Source organism: Nicotiana tomentosiformis, chromosome 4, assembly GCF_000390325.3.
Source record: "Nicotiana tomentosiformis chromosome 4, ASM39032v3, whole genome shotgun sequence".
Taxonomy (NCBI): domain Eukaryota; kingdom Viridiplantae; phylum Streptophyta; class Magnoliopsida; order Solanales; family Solanaceae; genus Nicotiana; species Nicotiana tomentosiformis.
The window spans coordinates 126,183,178-126,207,212 of NC_090815.1; the positions used below are offsets into that span (position 1 = coordinate 126,183,178).

At 36.1% G+C, this 24,035-nt stretch overlaps 3 long non-coding RNA genes across 8 annotated transcripts; 2 read left to right on the forward strand and 1 right to left on the reverse strand.

The window, feature by feature from the left end:
• Positions 1-863: 863 nt before the first annotated feature.
• LOC104090682 (uncharacterized) lies at positions 864-4,004 on the forward strand. Of its 4 annotated transcripts, none has more exons than XR_684979.4 (4): positions 864-1,243; positions 1,343-3,160; positions 3,247-3,514; positions 3,711-4,004. It is a non-coding gene; the product is annotated as an uncharacterized lncRNA (long non-coding RNA). The 4 variants fall into 4 exon arrangements; XR_001968158.3 differs by having other exon boundaries at positions 1,343-3,134; XR_684978.4 differs by having other exon boundaries at positions 865-1,243; positions 1,343-1,943; positions 2,846-3,514.
• On the reverse strand, positions 1,769-9,080 carry LOC108944174 (uncharacterized). Its single transcript, XR_001968159.3, has 2 exons — positions 8,947-9,080; positions 1,769-1,855 (listed from the first exon to the last, which is right to left on the reverse strand). It is a non-coding gene; the product is annotated as an uncharacterized lncRNA (long non-coding RNA).
• Positions 7,848-12,149, forward strand: LOC138909108 (uncharacterized). Of its 3 annotated transcripts, none has more exons than XR_011415632.1 (4): positions 7,848-8,345; positions 8,444-10,583; positions 10,809-11,598; positions 11,924-12,149. It is a non-coding gene; the product is annotated as an uncharacterized lncRNA (long non-coding RNA). The 3 variants fall into 3 exon arrangements; XR_011415633.1 differs by having other exon boundaries at positions 10,809-11,408; XR_011415634.1 differs by lacking the exon at positions 11,924-12,149 and having other exon boundaries at positions 8,444-9,031; positions 10,029-10,583; positions 10,809-11,275.
• The last annotated feature ends 11,886 nt before the right edge of the window (positions 12,150-24,035 follow it).

The window sequence follows — 24,035 nt, forward strand, 5'->3', positions numbered from 1 at the left end:
AACTACACTGTATAATTTCTCCTAAAAATAACATCATGTAAAATATATATATTAAAATATTAATGTATAATATACATATTTTTATATATAATTAATTTATATTTTTTATATATTTAACTAGCGAATGTAATTATTTTTAGCTGACCGTTCAAATATATATGAGCGAGTCAAGGTCGTTGGGTATTTTAAAAGATACAGGTGAGTTTATTTAATACAAATAATACACGTGGCGGATTAAGAAAATGACACATGACGAAGTTAAAGTCAAAAAATTGACCAGGTTAGTTCTGTTATATATATGGGTAAGTTTGAGCCCAAAACCAAACGTTAGGGGTATTTACGGACCAAAATGTTAACGGAGGGTATTTCTGAGCCATTTTCAATACGTTAGAGATATTGTTGATCATTCTGTTAGATATAAGGGTAAGTTTGAGCCCAAAAACTAACATTAAGGACATTTATGACCCAATAGGTGGAAGGATAGCAAAATTGAGCCATTTTCGTGCATTTTTGGCTATTTTCCGAATTTAAAATAAACCTATTTAGAAAATATTGCTATGAAAGGCAGGGAGTAATGTTTTTGAAAAATATGAAAATTATGATATTATCTGTTAGACGTGAGAAGCATGTTATAACACGTTACAAAAGTTAAGATGTCCTAGTCAAATACTACATCCAGAACCTTCCACCTAATAATAATAGTAAAATAATTCCAATAATAGCTGTCCGTGTATTTGCGTACCTAATTCCTTGTCAACCTCTTTGCCGCCTCTTAAGGTTATAACGCATCTACCGTTAAATATCTTATCGTAAATTAATCTTAGCCGTCCGATCCTTCTAAATTCTCAATAAATTACAACCTCCTCCTATCGTTCAGACATACCTTTTCCTTCTATGCCAATCTCTGTGTTCTCCGGATCTCTTCTGCGTAGTTTATCTTCTTCAAATTCCATGTTAAGATCTGTGTGGATCGTTCTTCGATCTACCTTTTGAGTATGGATTTGCTGTATTTCCATAACAGCTTGGCGATTGACCAACGGAGCAGTGTAACTGTCGATTTCCGTCGACTGTGGCCGTCGGTTGACGAGGAGCTGGTAGACTGATGCTTTTCGCAGTGGTTCGAGGGAGATGAGCATCAGGTCTGTTTGATTTTCAGAGATTTGTGGAGGTTGGAGCAGTAGATTTGAGCAACCGAGGTGTTATTTTACCGAGGATTCAACCGTTGGTTGCTAGAGCTTTATCGGTGAGCTAAATATGCTTATTGAGCTTTGTTTATTTGGAGAAGATGTGTTTAAGCAAGTTATGTTTGTTGAAAACAGGCTAATCCTTTTACATGTTGCAGATCTGAATAGAGATGCAAGGACTATTGAATCGCTGCTGTCGTTATTTTGAATCAAACGGTTTGGACCGGTAATCATCGATCGAGGACTGAAATCAGCTAGCGTGTTGGTGTATCTAAGGGTATAATAGTTTAATTTAATGTCTATAATTATTTGAATGGCTATGTGCATTAGTTTTTTATTTTATGCATGCATATGTACGAGAGGATGAAAGATTGAGTGACGTTTGTGTGAGATGTGAGAGGGAAAAGTGAGATATTTATTGTTCATGTTACCAGGCCTTTGCCATGTTGGGTGCGCTCGCATGGCAGGTCAAAAGTACGAAATAAAAGTATTTATTTTGGGTGTTGGGAGATGAGAAGGCACGGGGGTTTGCCCGGCTCTCATCTCTTTGCGTGTCTTGTGTCTTTTTTCCCTGCTCTTCTCTCTCCTGCGTCCAACAACTTTGCGTCGATCAGTGGTTACTTGTCATTGAATAGGCCTTGTGACTACTGTTGTGTATCTTGAGGCGAGGCCTATTCAATGACAACTCATGTTGATTTGCGATATGCTCAACACGGCGATGGATACAAGCAACGTTTCTACTGCAGCACACCACTAGAGGTACAATATCAATTCTCTTAGTTAAAGTTTCACATTCTTCATAACATTCATCAATTCTAAACTAAGTACATTAACTTATTTAATAGCTTCTAAACAGCAATTCTGGAAATATTTTTAAAAATCTGAAATGCTCACAAGTTGGACTTTTATGTAGAGCAACTATACCTCTATGGAAGTTACTTTAGAATGTATTTTGGGCACTGTTAATTGGCTTGCAAACTTGCACATTTTTTTTTCCGGGTAACTCATAATGATCCCATGAAGTGGTTTTAAAAAAAATGCTGCAAAATAGGACCCCAATTGCTGATATTCCATAAAATTGGTAATTAGACCTTTATTTGTTATGGTGAGCTTATCTTCTAATAAAATCTGCAGATGTGACCAACTATTAGTCGCGATTGGGCATGGGGCATAAAATTAGAATTGGTATTGCAGAGTTGTATCTAAACTGTAACCTTCTCTAACAAGGTTCGGTTTCATAGCTTAAACTTAAAGTTACCCAGATATTTGCAAGACTATCATTGGTAGTGATATTGGAGTAGTAATTGGTTTATTTAACTATATTGTGGATAAAAATAGCATAATTTAACAACCTGTCTTCTTACGAAAAAGTTGCGGAAAATCATTGTGTTGGCTGTACAAAAGCTCACGAAACTTGAATCTTCCATTTTCATTAATTCTGCACATTCAGCTTAATTCGTGATTCTCTTTTTATATATACGCACTCTTTGTTTACTGAATAAATATTATTGAGTTATTTAGTGTTTATGAGTTTATTGTTTTTCAGTAAGTCGTTCTCTCTTTGATAAGAGTCTAGTCGTAGCTTAGCTGTGTTCTCCTGATTTATGATGTAATAGTTTAATTCCAATGGAAGTCCTTTTGTTATGGTACCCCTATTGTAGTCTTTTGGGAGGGGTACCTTGTGTGGGCAGGTTTGGAGTTTTGACCTTAAAAACAATTCAGTGTGTTTCGGTTAGATTTGATGTGTATCAAATGATGACGGGTGTGCCTTTTAATAAGCTGGAGGCGCATTGGTGCTGGCTAAAGGAATTTTTGGTGCTGCACTTGACTTAGATGCTCTTTCTAGTTGATGTGAAGCTTCGTTTACTTTGTGTTCATCAAGAAATGTTGGAGCTGCTGCTGCTGTTGAAGATTTGGTAGCTTTTGTTTGCTGTGCTCTTTCTGCACGAGGTAATATTCTCCAGGATGTTACTTTGGTGAGGGCTTTGTGAGACTCAAGCTTGTTGCTGGTTTGAATCCATGGTTTTCATTATGTATTGAAGCTGTGCTTTTGTGTAATCAGCAAGTATCAACAGTGTCTGGTTTTACAAGCAGTTTCATCCAGGGTGAGGTGTTGACGGATGATGTCAGTCTGTATTCCCAAGGAATTTCAAGAAGCATGTTTTCCTCCATGCCTTTACTAATTTCTGAATGGAAAAATGAAGCTAGCTCGTTTGATGAGTTGGTGTGGCATTTCTTTTTGCAACTATTTTCTCAGGAAAACCTTGTAGCAAGCAACTGATATCTAGTCTCCAACTGTGTTGTGCTTGTGCTTTTTCTGGCATTCTGAGGTAATCCAAACATTGTAATTTTTTTCCTGCAGTTTTATTATTATGTGTTATTCAGACATCCAGTGCTCTTGCACGTTTCTAAATTATCTCTTTCATGTTGGATATTTTTATTAGCTGTAGTTTTTTGTATACTAATTTTAATTTTTTCTGGTTTTTGATATCTGTAAGCATATTGAAATTGTTTATCTACTTGCAGGGCATGATTTTTTTCCTCTGCCTGCATACTGGAGCGTTTCTCATGTTTGTAAGAATGTAGACAATTAACAGCCTATACACTGGCTGTCCGCTGTTGTGAATCTGCCGGTTTGACAGTGCTCAGTGAGAAGATTGTCTCTTCATTTTAGAGATACTGTTTGGGAGAACCGTTAGTAATCCCCTTCGATAATTTGGTTTCAGATTCGCTTTGTATTTATTTTAGTAGAAAAGAACCTGCATGCAGGATACACTGTTGCAATGGAAGTATTTCTTAAGAGAAGAGTAGCTTTGGGTTTGGTGGTCGTCTTGGCAGTACATATTCAATCTTATTAAGAAGTTATTTTACTCTAGAATATTTTAGATTGTTATCTTTGATTCAGTATACAACAACCTGTTATTGTTGGGGTACTAAATTCTGACTAGTTGAAGGGTAGCTTTCTGGAATTACCATGGGTCATTCGGTGGTTCCAAAATTAGTGTTTATACCAATGTTGATGCATTGCATCTAATTCTCACCAACCTACTAATTAGTGATAAAACACTGTTTTTAAATCTCACCACTACAAAATCAAGGTAAGGGATTCTACTTCTATTAATTTTATTTAACAAAAAGAATGTTACTTTTCATATTTAATAGGAGTACTATTTTTAATTAATGATTTGCTGTTGTGGATGGATCTAAGAGCTCGGTTTATTATGGTTGAGCGCTCGATGCCATAGCATTCGAGAGGTCGGTGGTTCGAATCCACCTGGATCCCTATTTTGAACTGTAGCAATTGTCTTGACCTTTGAATTTTTTTTTTTGGGAGCTAACACCATTAAATTTAGGTTCTACTTCATGTAACTGCATGTACTTTTAAACTGGTTCCATCACTGGATCATGTACCTTTTAATGAAAGTGTAAATTATTGTGTTTATTTCTCTTGATGTAGTTATTGTATTATCTCATATTTGAAGTATTTCTCCTGCTGCTAGTAGTAATTGCAATGGTGGAACTAACATTTCAATCCTTCAATCTTCCTACAGATTGCTATTTCCGTAAAGAGATCTAAAAAGAACGACCATGGAGATTTGGGGCAGGTCTTTCTTCTATGTCCCTTGTGTGAGAGCAACTTCCTTGAATATCAACGTAGGGAGTTGAGAGGAGAGGACTTCGAGAGCTCGATCTACGGGACGGGGAGCCGTGAGGAGAGGACTTACTTCCTTGAATATCAACGTAGGGAGTTGAGAGGAGAGGACTTCGAGAGCTCGATCTACGGGACGAGGAGCCGCGAGGAGAGGACTTCCAGAGCTCGATCTACGGCTGCTGCCCGTGATTTAGTTGCGAGCAATAGCGTCTTACACTTTCTCAAAGACCAATACATAAGTGATTCGCGTCTAATTGATGCATTGGCTTTTTTTAAATTGACATATCTAGGTTCTTCCAACCGGTCATACTTTGGATTGTGTTTTTCAAAAAAAACTATTATGGGTGGTAACACCTAAAAATCAACTACGTGTGAGAGGGTTGCTACTTCATCAAATTTTCGTGATCACGGGAACATACTTGAGGCTCAAAAGTAAAAATATTCAGTTGGAAGTACGAAGAGGTGGAATTAAATGACAAATTTTAAATGTCTAGTAATGTAACCTTCATACTGTTGCATTAATTTTAATTTTAATCTTTGTATTTCTCGATTGAGTTATTACTTAGGCATTGCTTTCTGAGCTTCTAACAGCTCACTTTTAATTCTGATGATGTAGCTAGTTGTACCTCACACAAAATGAATAGGAGTTACATTTTCTTAAAAGTATAATAGCATAAAGGTGTTGTAAATATTATTTCCTAGCTTACAATAAACAGTTAATCTCAAAAGTTGTATTGTGCTTCATTTTTGAGAAAAATATAATATTAAAATCTATTTATAATATATTTCATGTATAAATGGAACAAAGTACACATTTTCTTTTAATTTTATTTGATTTAAGATCTAATATGTTCAAAGAAAATACATGGCATTTATAATAACAAAAAGCGTAACTATTTTTAAGTCAAATATATTCATCTAATTATAAAAATGTGAAAATTCTTAGGACTTGTTGGTGTATTGGGTTGAGGTCTCGAGGGTCTCAGGTGAGTTTCGGATGGTTAACGGATCAAAAGCGAGACTTAGCTGTTGCAAAAGCGCTATTCTCACTTCGAGCTCGAGCAAACGCTCGCTCGACCATTAAACCTAGGGGCTACATTAGTTCGAGTTCGAGAAAACACTCACTCGACTATAGGCCTAAGGGATATATATATATATATATATATATATTGTAACTTTATTTAACTGCCTGTAGTCAATGCACATCCGCATAGTACCATCATTCTTTTTCTAACAGAATCGGTGCACCCCAAGGAAACACACTGTGTCTAATAAACCCCTTATCAAGAAGTTCTTGAAGCTACTCTTTCAATTCTTTCAACTCTCCTAGTGTCATACGATATGGAGGAATAATATGTCTAACAATATCAAGGCTAACTCAGCCTAGAAAATAGCTAAATACAACTAGAGGAAGATAAGAGGGAGACGAGTAGGGGCTATGATTGCCAAATAGCTACTTTGCTATCTCCAAGAAATATCTGCAACCAGAACACTCAATAACTGCTACCGTGTCCAGCTACTCCTGAATCTGCACACAAGGTGCAGGGAGTAACGTGAGTACGCCAACTCAGTAAGTAACAACGATAAATAAAGACAATGGACTTAGCCTTTTAATTCGGGTAATGCCAAATAAGTTTCATGCCCTCGAGTTGAATTAACCCGGAAAGGCTTTAGCCTTTTAATTTAGACAATGCCTACCGTCCCCGAGTGAAGTGAATGACACCTCGTGTCCAAATTATCAATCACCTTCGCACGGCAAAGAGCTCGTGCCACAGTATAAGTCACACTCGCATGGCAAAGTCCTCGTGCCACAGTATAAGTCACACTGGCACGACAAAGACCTCATGCCTCAACAAATACCACAACCGCATGGCAAAGACCTCGTGCCTCAACAAATACGGCAACTGCACGACAAACACCTCATGCCACCACGTATATCGTATCCGTGCCAAATCGCTCTACTAGGAACATAGTCTATAGAACCGCTCCACTCAACTCTCGGCAACTCCGGCATCACTAACGTCACGGTCTTAGCGTGACAATCTAAAACAGCATGACATGGAGACAACCAATACATACTCAATATCACATCAACATCGACCATACTAAGCAGCACAAGATCTACTCCGGTCTCCTTCAAAATTGTTGTGTCTTCAGAGGAAAGATGAACGAAGATCCAAATAACCATCTAATGGATTTCAAGGAGATTATGAACACCTTTTAATACAATGGCGTATCACAAGATGCAGTTTACCTAAGGGCATTCCCCTTCACACTCAAAGATGATGCAAAACAGTGGCTTCGAAGCTTTCCCCAGGGATCTATTAGAACATGGGAAAATGATGATTTATCATAGGTTCCCCACTATGTATTTTTAATTATGTCTAAAGTAGGATCCCCCACTATAAAAGGGATGGCTATATTTCTGTAAAAGGATAAGTTTTTGACATATATTGTAACTCAGATATTATACACCCACATATTGAAGAATTATCTTTTTTAGCTTCATAGATTGATTCATCTTGCTTAATCCATAAATCATCATCTTTTCAACTTTAATTATTTTTCATTCTTTACTCATAATTACTTACTCGGATTAACGAGTCACATTTACTGCCACCAGGGCACTCACCTCATAGGTTAAAACTCAATATTTACAGCCCGAAAATAGCTGAATATGAATAGAAATATACAAGCATTATCAAATAAGCTTAACAGACATGACTCGTGTTAGGGTCAATTGGTTTTTTGGCTCTTTACAAACTTATTTTTAATTTTATGATCCTATATTTTTTTTATACATGAAAAATTTATTTTTATATATAAAAAATCTGTCATTTATACATAAAAAATAGGTTTTTTATATATAAAAGATTTAAAAATATTATTTTTTTAAATTTAAAATTTTAAAGGGACATGATCTGCAAATAACACTATTTTATTAGACACGAGAAACATTACAAAAGTTAAGATGTCGTGGTCTACATAAAACAACCTTTTCCCTCTAATAAACTTATTCCGTTTACAGCCGTCCAAGTATTTGCGTACCCTATTCTTCGTCAACCTCTTATCCTAAATTAATCTAAGCCGTTGGATCCTTCTAAATTCTCAAATAAATTACGACCTCTTCCCATCATTCATACATACATTTTCCTTCTATGCCCAATCACTGTTTCTCCAGATCTCTTCCACGTATATTCTTTTCTTCAAATTTCATGTTCAGATCTGTATAGATCGGTTTTCGATCTACCTTTTGAATATGGATTTACTGTGTTTCTATAACAGCTCGGCGATAGACCAACCGAGCGGTGTGACTGTTCGATTTCCGTCGACTGTGGCCGTCGGTTCACGAGGAGCTGGTAGATGTGATGCTCTTCACAATGGTTGGAGGGAGCTGAGCATCAGATCTGTTTGGTATTCTGAGATTTTGTTGAGGTTGGAGCAGTAGTTAGAGCAACCGAGTTGTTATTTTACCGAGGATTCAACCGTTGTTTGCTAGAACTTTATCGGTGAGCTAAATATACTTATTGAGTTTTGTTTATCTCGAGAAGATGTGTTAAGCAAGTTAGGTTTGTCGAAAACAAGCTAATCCTTTTACATGTTGCAGATCTGAATAGAGATGCAAAGGACTATTGAATCTGTGCTGCCGTCGTTTTGAATCAAACGGTTTTGACCGGTAATCATTGATCGAGGGTTGAAATCAGCTAGCGTGACGGTGTATCTAAGGTTATACTAGTTAATTTGATGTCTATAATTACTTGAATGGCTAATGTGCATTATGTTTTTTTAATTTATGCATGCATATGTACGAGAGGATGAAAGATTGAGCGACGTTGTGAGTTGCGAGAGGAAAGAGTGAGGTATTTATTGTTCATGTCACAAGGCCTTTGCCATGTTGGGTGCGCTCGCATGGCAGGTCGAAAGTACCTAATAAAAGTATTTATTTTTGGTTGTGGAGAGGAGATGGCACGGTGTTTTGCCCGGCTCTCCTCTCTTCGTGTGTCTGCGTCCTTTTTTTTTCCTGCAATTTCCTTGCTCCTGCGTTCAACAACTTTGCGTTGATCCGGTGGTTACTTGTAATTGAATGGGCCTTGTGATTACTGAGGTGACCTATTCAAGGACAAGTAACTCATGTTGATTTACTTAACACGGCGATGGATGCAAGCAACGTTTCTACTGCAGCACGCCACTAGAGGTACAATATCAATTCTCTTAGTTAAAGTTAACTTTCACATTTCTCATAACGGCTATCAATTCTAAACTATTTGCCTGAGTTTTCACTCACACTAATTTATATTTATGTAATTTCACTCCCACTCGAGGTACAATATCAGTTCTCTTCGCTGAAGTTACTTTAACATTTCTCGTAACGCCTATCAGTTCTAAACTATTTGCCTTAATATTCACTCAGACACTAATTTATATTTATATAAATTTTCTAAGCTGGTATTATGTTTAAATAAAGCTAAATTGCTCATAAGTTCACCTTTTAAAGAAAAAACTGGAAACGTTAATTAGACTTTTAATGGTCCAAGGGAAACGTTTGTTTTAATAAATATGGTAATGGGATTAACTATTAATTGTGGTTGGATGTGAAAAATTAATGATTTATCACAATTGGTGTTTTGCAATAATTTCATCCCAACTGCATGGTAAATTCTAGTACGGAACCAATCTCACCATTTAACCTTCCTAATAGTTGGCCGTTAGCAGATCTTCTCAAGTTGTAAAGGTGTAGTAATTAGTTATTTAACTATATATGATGGATAAACATGGTGAAATGAACAAGCTGTGTTCTAACAAAAAAGTGTGGGGAATAAAACTATGATGACATTGAAAAAGAGCTCGCTAACTGTGCATATTTATTTTCCAATTGTGGCCATGTGGCTTAATTCCTCATCTCTTTTTATGTTTATACGAGCCTTATTTTTGCAAATAGTTTTTGACTTTTTGTTATTCATTGTTGATGAGTTAATTGTTTTTTTAGCAGTACCGCATTTTTGGTAAGATTGTATTGGGAGTATATACAGTTATGTTCTTCTATTCAGTGATGTAAATGTTTCAATCTAGTAGACATTTTTGTTATGGTACCTTTATTGTAGTCATTTGGGAGGGTACCCTTTGTAGGCAGGTTTGGAATTTTGACCTTAAAGACATATCATTGTACTCTGGTTATGCCGTACGTGTTTCAGATAGCTGTGGTTTTTATTTAGCTGGAGGCCCGTTCGCACTGATTGCAGTTTTCAACAAGTGCTTGATAAGTGTTGTTCTTGATGTTTGGACGTGGTGACTGAGAAGATCTGTTTGCACCGAGCTCGTCAATAAATGTTTGAGATGCTGCTGCTGTTGAAGATTTGGTAGCTTTTTTTTGCTGTGCTTTCTGCATGAGATATCTTTGTTTTGAAATTTGCACTGGGATATTTCACTTTGAGGATTTTGTGAGACTCGAGTTTGTTACTGTGGTTTTTACTTTGTTTTGAAGTTGTGGTTTCGTTTAATCAGCAAGTTCTGCCAGCAGTTGGATTTACATGTATCCTGGCTAAGTGTTGTCAGTCAGTAATTCCCAAGGAATTTCTAGATATGTTCCTTAACTAATTTTTGAATCGACGAAGCACACGGAAATGTCTTTTGAAGCTAGCACTTTTAGTGCTGGTATGGAATTTTGTTGGGGAGTATTTTTCCCTCATAAATTTCGTTGCGAGGAACTAATATCTCGTCCCAGACGTAGGCTGGTTGGCATCCTTGAGGTAATCCACTTGTTTTGTCTATGAAGGCTTTGTTCGTTATGCTGCACTTTTGTTATATATGGTTGTATCCAATCAACAGCCAGTTCTCTTGCACAATATTTATATATCTTTCCCCCCTTGTGGGATCTCTTTTTAATTTTTTTTTTCAACACTTGAATTTTGATTTTTTCTGCTGGTCTATATTTGTAAGTATATTGAAGATGATTTTTCTTCCGTGGCTTGCAGGGCATGAATATTGGATATACCCAAGTTGGAGTATTTCTCGTGTTTGTACGAATGCAGTTTTTATACTGGCCATAAAATGCGATTGATTTTTCTGCTGTTGTGAATCTGCCGGTTCGGCTGTGTCCAGATGGAGAAATTTCTGTTGGACAGATAGTTAATTCTCCCGTGAAAATTTGTTTCAGATTGTCTCTTTATTTATTAGCAGAAAGGAAATGGCCGGCTAATTCTCCCGTGATAATTTGTTTCAATTTGGCTCTTTATTTATTAGCGGAAAGGAAATGACCGGCTGGAATTTTACTTGAAGTGGGAGTAATTCTTTGGGTTGTTTATGTTTTGTGGTCGTCTTGGTAGTGTAGATTCAACATCAATAAAAGGTTGTTGAAGTTTGTGAATATTTTAGATTGTTATTATTGATCCTGTGTAACCTGTCATGGTAAAGCGGTATTAAGTTTTGTTTAGTCTGTCAATACTTGCTGCCGTAGATTACTGGATGGTCTTAGAATTTGTGGTTACATCAATGGTAATGCATTGCTTTTTTTACGGACCACTAACAAATTGGTGATAAAGCATTGTTCCTAATTCCCTACAAGGAAAATAGAGGTAAAGACTTGTCCTATTTCATGTGTATTCTGTTGCTGACATGATTGTTTTCTCGGTCCTTCAAAAAAGCAACAAAGGCATCTTTCCTATTTAAACTGTGTTTTAATTTATTTAATGTCATGACTTGCTGTTTGCTTGGGTCCAAGAGCTCGGTCTACGGTTGAGCGCTCAATGCCATTGCATTTGAGAGGTCGGTGGTTCGAATCCACCTGGACCCCTAATTTCACGTGGAGTATACCAATCGTAATTGTCTGAACTTAGATTTTTTTTTTTCTGTGGGATTAACAATTTAAAACTAATTTAGTCCGATGTAGTTACATGTACTTTCTTTGATATCATTGGCTGTATGATTTATTGATATGAGTTTAATTAGTTTTCATGGGTATCATGAGGACCATGGAGCTCCTAATGGAATTGTTTTGATGAGTTTAGTATCTCGTGTATAAATAAATATATATTTTCTCCCGTTATATTCTGGTGGTGGTACTAACATTTTATCTTTAATCTTCCTACAGGATGCTATTTCTATATGGGAGAACATCTAAAACAAATAACTGCGCTAGAGAGTAGTGGGGGTGTCATGGCTGTCTTTGGGACTCTCAAGTATATGACATGTATAAGGGAAAAAGTTATTGTAAATGTTATAAATATATTATATTATGGATGTTCATTTAGTACTCTGTTGTAAATAAGTTTTCTAAAGAAGCTTATCTATATGAGATTTCGCCGTAAATATGTTTATCTATTTAGTACTCTATTGGAAATAAGTCTCCTGAAAAAGCTTATCCTTTCAGTATCTCGTCATGGATAAACATCACACCCGGTAGAAGATTATCCATATCTGGTATAATGAGCTTATCCTTTCGGTATCCCGTTATGGATAAATATTACCCCCGGTAGAAGATTATCCATATCTAGTATAATGAGCTTATCCTTTCGGTACCCCGTTATGGATAAACATTACCATCGGTAGAAGTTATATATATCTGGTATAATGAGCCTATCCTTTCGATACTTAAACATTACTCCCAGTAGAAGATTATCCATATATGGTATAATGAGCTTATCCTTTTGGTATCCCGTTATGGATAAACATTATCTCGATAGAAGATTGTCTATATCTCGTATAATGAGCTTATCTTTTCGATACCCCGTTATGGATAAACATTACCTCCGGTAAAAGATTATCTATATCTGGTACAATAGCAACTTACACAGTAGCTTGCTTTCTTCTATAAATAGAGAAAATTTCAGTTCATTATGTACATAAGTTTGAAATTTGAATAATATATCAGTTTCTCTATATACTTGTCTTTACTTAACAGTCTTTATTTTATAATACGTTATCAGCACGGGACTCTGCCATCGAGCAAATACTTTGAAAGTATCAGAGGTACGAACTTTCTTTTTCTAAATAATGTCAAATCTTTCTAAACTTGAATTTGTAGCCCTAGATATATCGGGCAAAAGCTATATGTCTTGGGTGCTTGATGCTGAAATTCATCTTGATGCGATGGGTCTAGCAGACACCATCATGGACAAAAATCAAGCATCAAACCAAGACTGTGCCAAAGCAATGATATTCCTACGCCATCACCTTGATGAATGTTTGAAAATGGAATATCTCACTATTAAAGATCCAATCATACTGTGGAATAATTTGAAAGATAGATATGACCACCTGAAGATGGTCATTCTTCCACAGGCACGTTATGATTGAACTCATCTAAGGCTACAAGATTTTAAATCTATCAGTGAGTATAATTTTGCTATGTTCAGAATTATTTCCCAATTGAAACTATGTGGTGATAATATTACTGATCATAATATGTTGGAAAAAACTTTCACCACTTTTCATGCCTCGAATATGCTCCTGCAGCAGCAATAGTAAGAGATGGGATTCAAAAAGTATTCTGAACTTATCTCACATCTTCTTGTAGCCGAGCAACATAATGGACTATTAATAAAAAATCATGAAAGTCAACCTACGGGTTCTTGTCCATTCCCTGAAGTAAATGAGACGAACTTCCACCAAGCTAAGCGTGAAAGAGGACGTGGCCCTAGTCGTGGTCATGGCCGTGGTCGGGAAAGAAACACTAATCATGGTAATAATAATGCACCAAAGAACCCTCCTCACCCCCCAGCAGTGAAAAAGGAAGGAACAAAAGTATGAAGCGGTGCAAGCAGCAAAGGCAGAAAATGCATGTTGTAGATCTGGAAGAAAAGGGCACCGGTCACGTACCTGTCGTACGTTAAAGCACTTGGTTGAGATATATCAAGCATTCCTGAAGAAGACAGAGAAAAATGCCAAAGTAAATTTTATTTCTGAAGATAATTTAGACTTCATGCATTTGGATGTAGCTGATTACTTTGCACTCCCGGAAGGAGAAATAAGTCATGTGATCGGTGATGAATCTATAGAAATATAAATATTTTAATTTTTGTTCTTTATAGTAGATAGTATGGTTATGTAATTGTTGTACATAAATAAAAGTTATGCTTTGATAATAATGTTTACTATCATATTTATTTTGTTTATGTCATTTTGAAGAAATTTTCTCTCATGATACCAGAAGTGTCTGAGAGATATTTGGCAGTACAAAATTTATCAAAAGCTCTTGAAGAGCTAACTATTTGTCTAGAAGACACATGACACAAGTAGTGCCTAAATAATATTTGATTATGGACAATAAATTGAAGGTTCCCGAAGAGCTTTTATGCAAATTTGTCATTCATATTATATGATTGTGATCAAAACATATGTTGTAATAAACAAGAAGTTTACTAATACAAATGGCTATCATACTGAGATTATAAATAATTGGAAGATTGAAAATCTTCATGTTTTCACAATCATAGGGGGTAAAATAATATGTATGTGAGAACTTACCTGCCTTATTATTCAATTTTTACTACATCATGTATCACAGTAAACCAGAAGTTTACTAATGCAAAAGTTTATTCCATAGTAAACCAGAAGCTTACTAAGAGATAGCACATGCCATGATAAACTTGAATTTTTCATTTGCCATTTTTAAATGAGCTTTTTGAGAATTCAGATAAGCAGATACTGAAGAACTAGAAGATTCTTCAGGAATTCTCTTGTGTTTCTTATTCTCATAATAAATTGATTATACCAGCTAAAGTTGGGACTAAGACCCCTGAATTCTGGAATATATATAAAAGGCGAATATGGGCCCATTAACCTATCATGTGAACCACTAATAGATGTATATATGAGATGGTTACATGTGTATTTATTGTCAACCTGCGGTTTGGCATTTAAAATTATTTTTCTCAATTAAGAGCATAATTTTCAGATTATGAAACTAAAATAGTTCATCTTGATAATGTTGGTTTATATCCAAGCTAGTTTAGCATTGAATACCTCATATTAATGGCTAAACTATTGCTTATGAGAACATAACCTCATGTGTTGGTCTAAGATTTTTTAAATTACATACAATAGCACTTAAATGCATTAGACTAACAATATATGATAAGTCCTCCCCTCACAATTGGTTTAGGATCAGAAATCAAATATTTTTACTATCTAATAACTTTTGATGTGTGGTACATGATTAATTTCTCTACCACAATGCACAAAAATAGGTTTCCCAAAGAAGATTGGGGATATGTATTAGTTTTTCTAATATTTGGGGGATGAAATAAACAGCTGAAAAATATGCTATATGAATCGAATTATCATTAATATGATCCTCACTTAGAAGATAATTCAAGTCAAATTCCAAAAGCATTTGCTGATTCAAAATTAAATATCATATTTCAGCTACAAATGCTCCTATTAAAATTAAGAAGGATAAAGTTTACTGCACGCATGAAGCGTAATAAACCGATCGGTTCCGAAGGTAACAATCCTTGAAAAATGATAGGAGCAAATGATCGAAATGATCATAATGAGGAGGATATGAGCTCTAGAAGAGCCCACGACATAACATTCCATGAAACTCCCGAAGAAGTTCATGTACGTGAAAATAAAGAAAGTGATGAGATCTCAACAAGTTATGTCGCTTAGGAACCGATACAAAATGATCGTCGACAATATGTTTGATACAATATAGTTCACAATATTATAAAAGATTGTGAGGATCAGACCTGTAGTCCAAACATCTGAAGATGTCATGCCATCTAAATGCAAGTCATAACCTATACAATTCATTTGATTAAGTCTATATGAAGATCCCTGAAGGATTTAAAATGACTGAAGCAAATCCAAAATCTCGGGAAATATATTCAGTCAGATTACAAAGATCTTTGTATGGTTTAAAGCAATCTAGGCGTATGTGGTATAATCGCCTTAGTGAATATTTGCTGAAAGAGGGTTACATAAATGATGTTATTTGTCCATGTATTTTTATAAAGAAAATGGCATCAGAATTTGTTATACTTGTTGTTTATATTGATGACATAAATCTTGTTGGAACTCTAGAAGAGCTCCAAAAGGCAATTGAATATCTTAAGAAAGAATTTGAGAAGAAAGATCTTGGAAAGACAAAACTTTGTCTTAGTCTTCAAACTGAACATTTAGTAGACGAGATCTTTATTCATCAATCTGCCTATACAGAAAGGGTCTTAAAACGCTTTTACATGGACAAAGCGCACCCATTGAGTACACCAATGGTTGTTCGATTACTTGAGGTGAATAAGGATTTGTTCCAACCTCCAGAAGAGGATGAGGAACTCCTTGGTCCCGAAATACCTTTTCTCAGTGCAATTGGTGCACTTATGTATCTTGCTAATGCTACAAGACCTGACATAACATTTTCTATTTATTTAGTAGCAAGATATAGTTATTCCCCTACACGGAGAAATTGGAACGGGATTAAACATATATTGCGATATTTAAAAGGAACACTTGATATGAGTTTATTTTATTCTAACAAAGGTAGTGTAGATCTTGTTGGTTATGCAGATGCAGGTTATTTATCTGATTCACATAAAGCTCGATATCAAACCGGGTACATATTTATATGTGGAGGTACTGTCATATCATGGCGCTCCATAAAACAATCTATTGTTGTTACTTCTTCAAATCATGCTGAGATAATAGCTATTCGTGAAGCAAGTAGGGAATGCGTATGGTCGGGATCAGTGATTTATTTTATTCAAGGAAAATGTAGTTTAGAATATGATAAAAGATCCACAATTTTATACGAAGATAATGCTGCATGCATAACCCAATTAAATGGGGGATTTATAAAAGGAGATAAATGGTAACATTGTTGTGCAATAAATCCGTTCAAGTGACAATCCAGCAGATTTATTCACTTAATCTTTGCCAACTTCAACCTTTGAGAAGATGGTATACAATATTGGAATGCAGATACTTAAATATTTGAAGCATGATTTTTATCAGGGGGAGTAAAATACGCGCTATACTCCTTTTCCCTTACTAAAAGTTTTCCACATGGTTTTCCTTACAAGGTTATTTTTTAGACAACTAGTTATGCATATTACTAAATATATGCACTCTTTTTCCTTCACTAGAATTTTTTTCACGGGGTTTTTCCTAGTAAGATTTTAATGAGGCACATTATCTTTCAATGAACATCCACGGGGGAATGTTATAAATATATTATATTATGGATATTCATTTAGTACTCTGTTGTAAATAAGCTTCCTGAAGAAGCTTCTCTATATGAGAATTTGCCGTAAATTTTTTATTTATTTAGTACTCTATTGGAAATAAGTCTCCTGAAGAAGCTTATCCTTTTAGTACCCCGTTATGGATAAATATGTAATGACCCGACTTGTCGTTTTAAGAATTTACGCCCCGTTCACTGACTTAAGGTCTCGAGAAACTTCGTAATATGTATTATGACCCGCGAGTATGGTCGAGTTTGATTTTTGAAAGATTCGGAATTTAATTAAAAGAATAATTCTCAGTTTTGAAGCTTAAATAAAAAAATAAAATTGACCGGAGATTAGACTTATGTGTAAACGACCTCGGATTCGAATTTTAATGATGTCAATAGCTCCGTATGATTATTTTGGACTTAGGAGTGTGTCCGAAAAATTATTTGGAGGTTCGTAGTGGAATTAAGCTTGAAATGCCGAAAGTTGAATTTTTGAAAAGTTTGACCCGGGGGTGACTTTTTGATATCGAGGTCGAAATTCGATTATGAAAATTAGAATAGCTTCGATATGTCATTTATGACTTGTGTACAAAATTTGAAGTCATTCCGGATTGATTTGATGTATTTCGGCACAAGATATAGAATTTGAAAGTTCAAAATTTATTAGGCTTGAATTGAGGTGTGATTCGTGATTTTAGCGTTGTTTGATGTGATTCGAGGCTTCGACTAATTTCGTATGATGTTTTAGGACTTGTTGGTATATTTGGTTGAGGTCCCAAGGGGCTCGGGTGAGTTTCAGGGTAGTTTTGGACCATTTCTAGGCCATTTTTAATTGCTGGTTTCTGCCTACAGAGGTGTGCATCGCGATCGCGAACTTTTGGTCGCGTTCGCGAAGAGCAAACAGCAGTTTGGGGCCTTGTGAATCGCGATCGCGGAAGCTCTTTTGCGATCGCGTAGAACAAATCTCTGTTGCATTAACCCGACTTTGAAAACTAATATCTCGCACTCTATAAGGAATTTGGAGATGATACAAAAATAAAAGTTGTAGTCCTTGATGTCTAGTTTTCAGAAAAGTAAACCATTTGTCATTTGGAGTTGTGTACAAAAAGTTATAGTAGATATATTATAGGTTGTCTGGGAAGAGTTTGGAAATCTCTGTTGTACATGGCTGAATTTGGAAGCTTATATCTAGAAATTTATAAGGAATTGGGAGATGAGAAACAAATGAAAGTTATAGTTCTTGATGTCTAGTTTGTAGAAAGTTAAACCATTTGCAATTTGGAGTTCTGTACAAAAGGTGATGACCATTACACTAGAGGCTATCTGGAAGAGTTGGGGGAGTTTGTTCTTCGCGATCGCGAAGAGCAATTTTGGGGCTGAAAATTTTTGTGCTTCGCGATCGCGAATCATTTTCCGCGATCGCGAAGAGTAAATACCTGGGCAGTAGCTATATTTGGAGGTTTCATCCATTTTTGACATATTTGGAGCTATGGAGCTCGGATTGAAGCGAATTTTGAGGTGATTTTCACCATATGGATTAGGGTAAGTGTTCTATATCCTAAAGTGTTTATATTTCATGAATCTATGATTATATGCATCGTTTAATTCGGATTTTAATGAAAGAAATCAAGGTTTTTGTAAAATCTTCCAAAAATAAAAATTTAAGATTTGGAGGTCGAGTTGTTATTGGAATTCAATAAAATTGGTATGGTTGAACTCGTATCGAAATGGGTGTTCGGATTTCATGAAAATTATGTCGGGTTCCAAGGGGCGAGTCCCGTATTGACTTTTGTTGACTTTTTAGAATAAATTTTTAAGTCGACGTATTATTATCCGGAATTATTTCCGACGAATTTTAATGGAGTTATACAATTAATTTGGATAGATTTGAGCTGTCCGGAGGTCAATTCAAGCAAGAAGGCTATTTTGAAATATCGGCCTAACTTCAAAAAGGTAAGTGTCTTGCTTACTCTCGAGTGGGGGAATTACCCCTTAGGCATTGAGTCTTATGTGCCATTTGTGAAATGTGAAAAGCCGTGTACGCGAGGTGACGAGTACGTACTCGGGCTTATACGTGCAAAATTCATTGAATTAAAGTCTTACGCATTATTGTGTAGTAAATTAAAAAATTATGGAAAACTATTAAATCATCTGTTTGCCATACCTAAATTCTTATTGTTGAATTTGTTTTTATATGATAATTTGATTTGATTGTTACTTGAAATATTTATGAAATTTCGTGAATATTGTTGGTTTAATATTTCTTGGAAATTAATTCCAATATGAATTTTCTTATGCAAATAATTAATTTAAGCGAGCTTAAGAATAAGTGTTAATATAATTATCTAAATTTGTTTAATGAAGGTTTTGCTTTATGCTGAGTAATTTCTATCTCTATTGATTGTTTTTGGGTGTTATATATATTGTGTGGAGCCTTGGGCTATTTGTTATGAAATTAATTGATTTTTGTTATATCTTTGAAATTTGGTTGTGGCCATTGGGCAAATTGTGATATGAATTGATTTTATTATGTTGCCGTGTTAATTTCCCGTGTAAATTATTGTATTGTGTGAGTTATTATTTTGGGGAGATAAGAGTAAAATTTCACCGTTGATATTATGTGGGTATAAGGGTGGTATTTCACTGTTGTTGTATTTGTTAGAATATTGTCTGGGCGGAGCGATAAAGATGGCTATAGGAGTGATAAGGGTGGAAATAGGAGCGATAAGGGTGGCTATTGATATTGTCTGGGCGAAGCGATAAAGGTGGCAATATGAGCGATAAGGGTGGCTATTGTCAGGGATGATATGTTATGATGTGGGGTTGTGGTATTGATAATTTTCATGTGATGTTGTGATTTTTTTGTGTTTACTTTTATACCTTGTGCAATTTGTCTTGTTATTGGTAAATTGATAACAATCTAATTTATGTTGAAATTGAGAGCCTGCGGCTATTGCCAGGCAGATTATAAATTGAAATGTAGGCACGAGGTACCGTGAGTAAATAATGAGGATATTTGGCACGTGAATTGCCTGTGCAGTTGTGATATGAAATGTGGGCACGAGGTGCTGTGATGAAATGATGATAATAATTGGCACATGAATTGTCCGTGCAATTGTGATATGATTTAATTATGGGCACGAGGTGCCGTGGAAATATAAAAATGGGCTGAGACCCGTGTTTACGAAAAATATGAAAATGGGCTGAGACCCGTTTTGTTTTTTATTATGAAATGAGGTGTCGCATGGTGACTTTTTAATTGAAAGAATTATATTCAAAATATTTATTTGGAAGGATTTTTATTCAAAAAGAATTATAAGAATGAATTGTATTTGAAAGATAATTATTTGAGAAAATTATATTTGAAATAATTTATTGAAAGAATTTTATTTGAAAAATAATTATTTGAGAAAACTACATTTGAAAGAGAGTTATTTGGAAGAATTTTATGTGAAGGATATTTATTTGAAAAACTTGAATTAATTGGGCGTACATGTATTATTAATTGTTGAGTGATGTTTATGGTATTCTTGTTGTCTTGCTGCGCATAACACTAGTTGTTTTATCCTGCCCTTATTGCTATCTGTTTCCTAGTATTTTGTATATTATATTGCACATGTTATTAGACTAGTGAGTGTCTTGACTGTACCTAGTCTCTACTCCATTGAGGTTAGTCTCGATATTTACTGGGTACCGACCGTGGCATACTCATACTACACTTCTGCACATTTTTGTGCAGAGCTAGGTATTGAAGATAACGGAATTGAGCAGAGTTTAAGCGGGATCGTAAGAATTCAAAGAAGATTTTGCTTGGTCGTCGCAGTCCCTTGGAGTCTTTTTATTTCATTGTACTGTTAACTTGTAATCAAACAATATTGTATATTCGGTCCCCGTGATCATTCTATGTATTCAGTTAGAGTTCGTGACTCAATACTACCAGTCTTAGGAGGTTGTATATTGTAATTATTTCCATTGTTAGTTTCAATAAAATAAAATGGCTTCAAAAATGTAATGAAAATTGGCTTATCTAGTCTTAGAAACTAGGTGCCATTACGACTCCTGTGGTAAAATTTTGGGTCGTGACAAGTTGGTATCATAGCTCTAGGTTCATAGTCTCTACGAGTCACGAACGAGTCTAGTAGAGTCTTGCGTATCGGTACGGAGACATCTATACTTATCTTCGAGAGGCTACAGAACTGTTAAGAAATTTCCATTTCTTTCATTCCTGTCGTGTGGAATTTGTTAAATTTGGAATTTGAACCTTTGTATCTCCATTCTCTCGCAGATGGTGAGGACACGTGCTACTGAGTTAGCTGAGGAGGCATCCGCACATACTGCTAGGGTTGCAAAAGGCCGGGGCCGAGGTAGAGGCCGAGATAGAGGTCGAAGAAGGGTACGTGCTGCGACTAGAGCACCTATTAGAACAATAGTTGAGGAGCCACTAGTAGCTCCAGTTGGGGGGACAGGTACCTGAAGCACTTGTGGTTACCCCCGGACTTCAGGAGACTTTAGCACAGTTCCTGAGTATGTTTGGTACATTAACTCAGGCGGGATTTATCTCTATTGCACCAAACATTCCGCAGATTTGGGGAGTAGCGTAGACTCCTATCTCAACTCTAGAGCAACAGGTTCATGTTGGTCAGGTTCCGGGTGTAGTACCGGTACAACCTGTTATTCTGGTTCGACCTGAGGTCAAGCCCGAGGCATCAGAAGAAAAACAAAAGAGACTTGAAAGGTTTAAGAGGTATAGTCCACCTACTTTCAGTGGCATGGCTACAGAGGATGCCCAAGAATTTCTAGAAAATTGTCACCGTATTCTCCGCACCATGGGTATTGTGAAGGTGAGCGGAGTTACCTTTACTACATTTCAACTGTCAAGCGCAGCATATCGGTGGTGGCAAATCTATGAAGAAGGTAGACCGGCCGATGCCACACCACCAACTTGGGCTCAATTTTCGAAAATGTTCTTGAAAGAGTTTGTTCCCAGACTCTCAGAGATGCGTGGCGTGCTGAGTTTGAACGGTTGCGTCAGGGCACTATGACAGTGTCAGAATATGCTATCAGGTTCAGTGAGTTAGCCCGTCATGCACCTATCTTGGTTCCTACAATTAGAGAGCGGATCCGCAGATTCATTGAGGGGCTCGAATATGATATTAAAATATGCATGGCTCGAGAATTGCAAACTGATACTCCATTTTAACAAGTAGTAAAGATTGCAAGGAAGATAGAGGTTGTTTTAGGCGAGGAAAGGGAGTCTAAGGAGGCCAAAAGGTCTCGAAGATCTGGAGGGTTCAGTGGATTTTACTCTTTAGCTAGAACCCATAATAGCGGAGGCTCGAGCAGTCGTCAGCTCAGTCCGCACATCAGATTACTCGGAGTGCTTCAGTTTACAGTGCACCACCGACACGAGATTCTTACAGTGGTTATTCCAGTTATCCGGCACAGACTCAGTACGAGCAGCCACGACCTCAGAGGGGTTGTTATGATTGTGGTGATACTAGGCATATCATGAGAGGTTGTCCCAGACTTGGGAGGGGTGGATTTCATCAGAACACTCCAGCTACAAGCTTTATTCTAGTTGATACTCCACGTGCACAGTTAGCAAGAGGTGGAGGACAGGCGGGTAGTGGGCGCCTAAGAGGTGGAGACCCGACCCTTTGATTTAATCACCATGATTTGGCTTGAGGCCAATACACCAGATGGTGTCGTAACAGGTACGATCCCGATTTTTATTATAAAAGGATATTTTCCTTAATTTTATTCGGTTCTGAATATTGAGGTGAGTCCTCCTATTATGCTCCACTTATGGGTGAGCTTCGTAAATTTGTGACCCACTTATATGTTTATCCCTGTTGGGAGATTTGAAGGTGTGAGCCCGTGTCTGTCATTTATTTTTGTACACCATTGAGAGCCATAAGTCCAAAAGTAATTTTTATTATTCATTACAATGAGTTTACTGTGTTTCAGAATAATTGATTCCAATTTTTATGAATTATACGCCCTACCGGTATGAGGGTTCATTATGTGTTGTGAAAACTATTTATGAAATATGTTGAAAAGAAGAAAGAAAGGAAAATTGAAATTTCAATTGGCACAATGTGCAAAATACATGTGATTCGGAGTTGAGGACGAGATCCCCGCATTTTATATATGATGTGAAATATTTAAACCGGGCTACAAGTCGCGGTGGAAGTTATAAGGACGAGGTCCTTATGGTGAAATATTTATGAGTTTAAAATTATCCCTTTTTGAAATTAATTTGTACAATAATATCAATAGGGAGTCATGCCTGTTAAGCTTATTTGATAATTCTTGTATATTTTTTCTGTTCATATTCAGCCATTTTCGTGCTGTAAACATTGAGTTTTAGCCTATGAGGTAAGTGCCCAGGTGGAGTTAAATATGACTCATTAATCCGAGTAAGTAATCATGAGGTCTTCATGTCTCACATTCCGTTGTCAGTGTTGTGAAAATTCGAAATGAGGTGGTGGTTAATATGAGATTAATATATGATGCTGGAATTAATTATGAACGGCTTTTAAGACCAGAGATGTGGTGATGTGCATACATATGATGTGCTTCATGTCCTGATATCATTGTGATAATGCAATGTTTATAACGCTGAGATTGTGTTATTGATATATACATTGTGGATGTGTTGTTAGGAGTTGTTTTGGTGTTACTCTGGCCGGTGGTTAGGCCCAATTACAGGGGAGACTTTGCCAAAATTTCTGAAACATTTGGGAGTTAGAAACAAATTTGGGAGATTGAGACGTGAAAAGAAGAGACAAAATTATGTTATATGTTTGAGGGCGAGTGATCCTAAGCGGGGAAGAATATAACACCCTGAAAAAATTTTGAAGTACTTCAACACTATCAAGAAAATTGATGTGTGCGTAGGCACGAGTTGCTATAGCCAGTTGAGACTAATACCGTGCGTTGTTGTGAAAATCAGACCTTTTGAAATGTTTGGAGTGTAAGAAATTGATCTTAAAGTTTACAAATATGGATAAAAGAAATAAACTCAAAG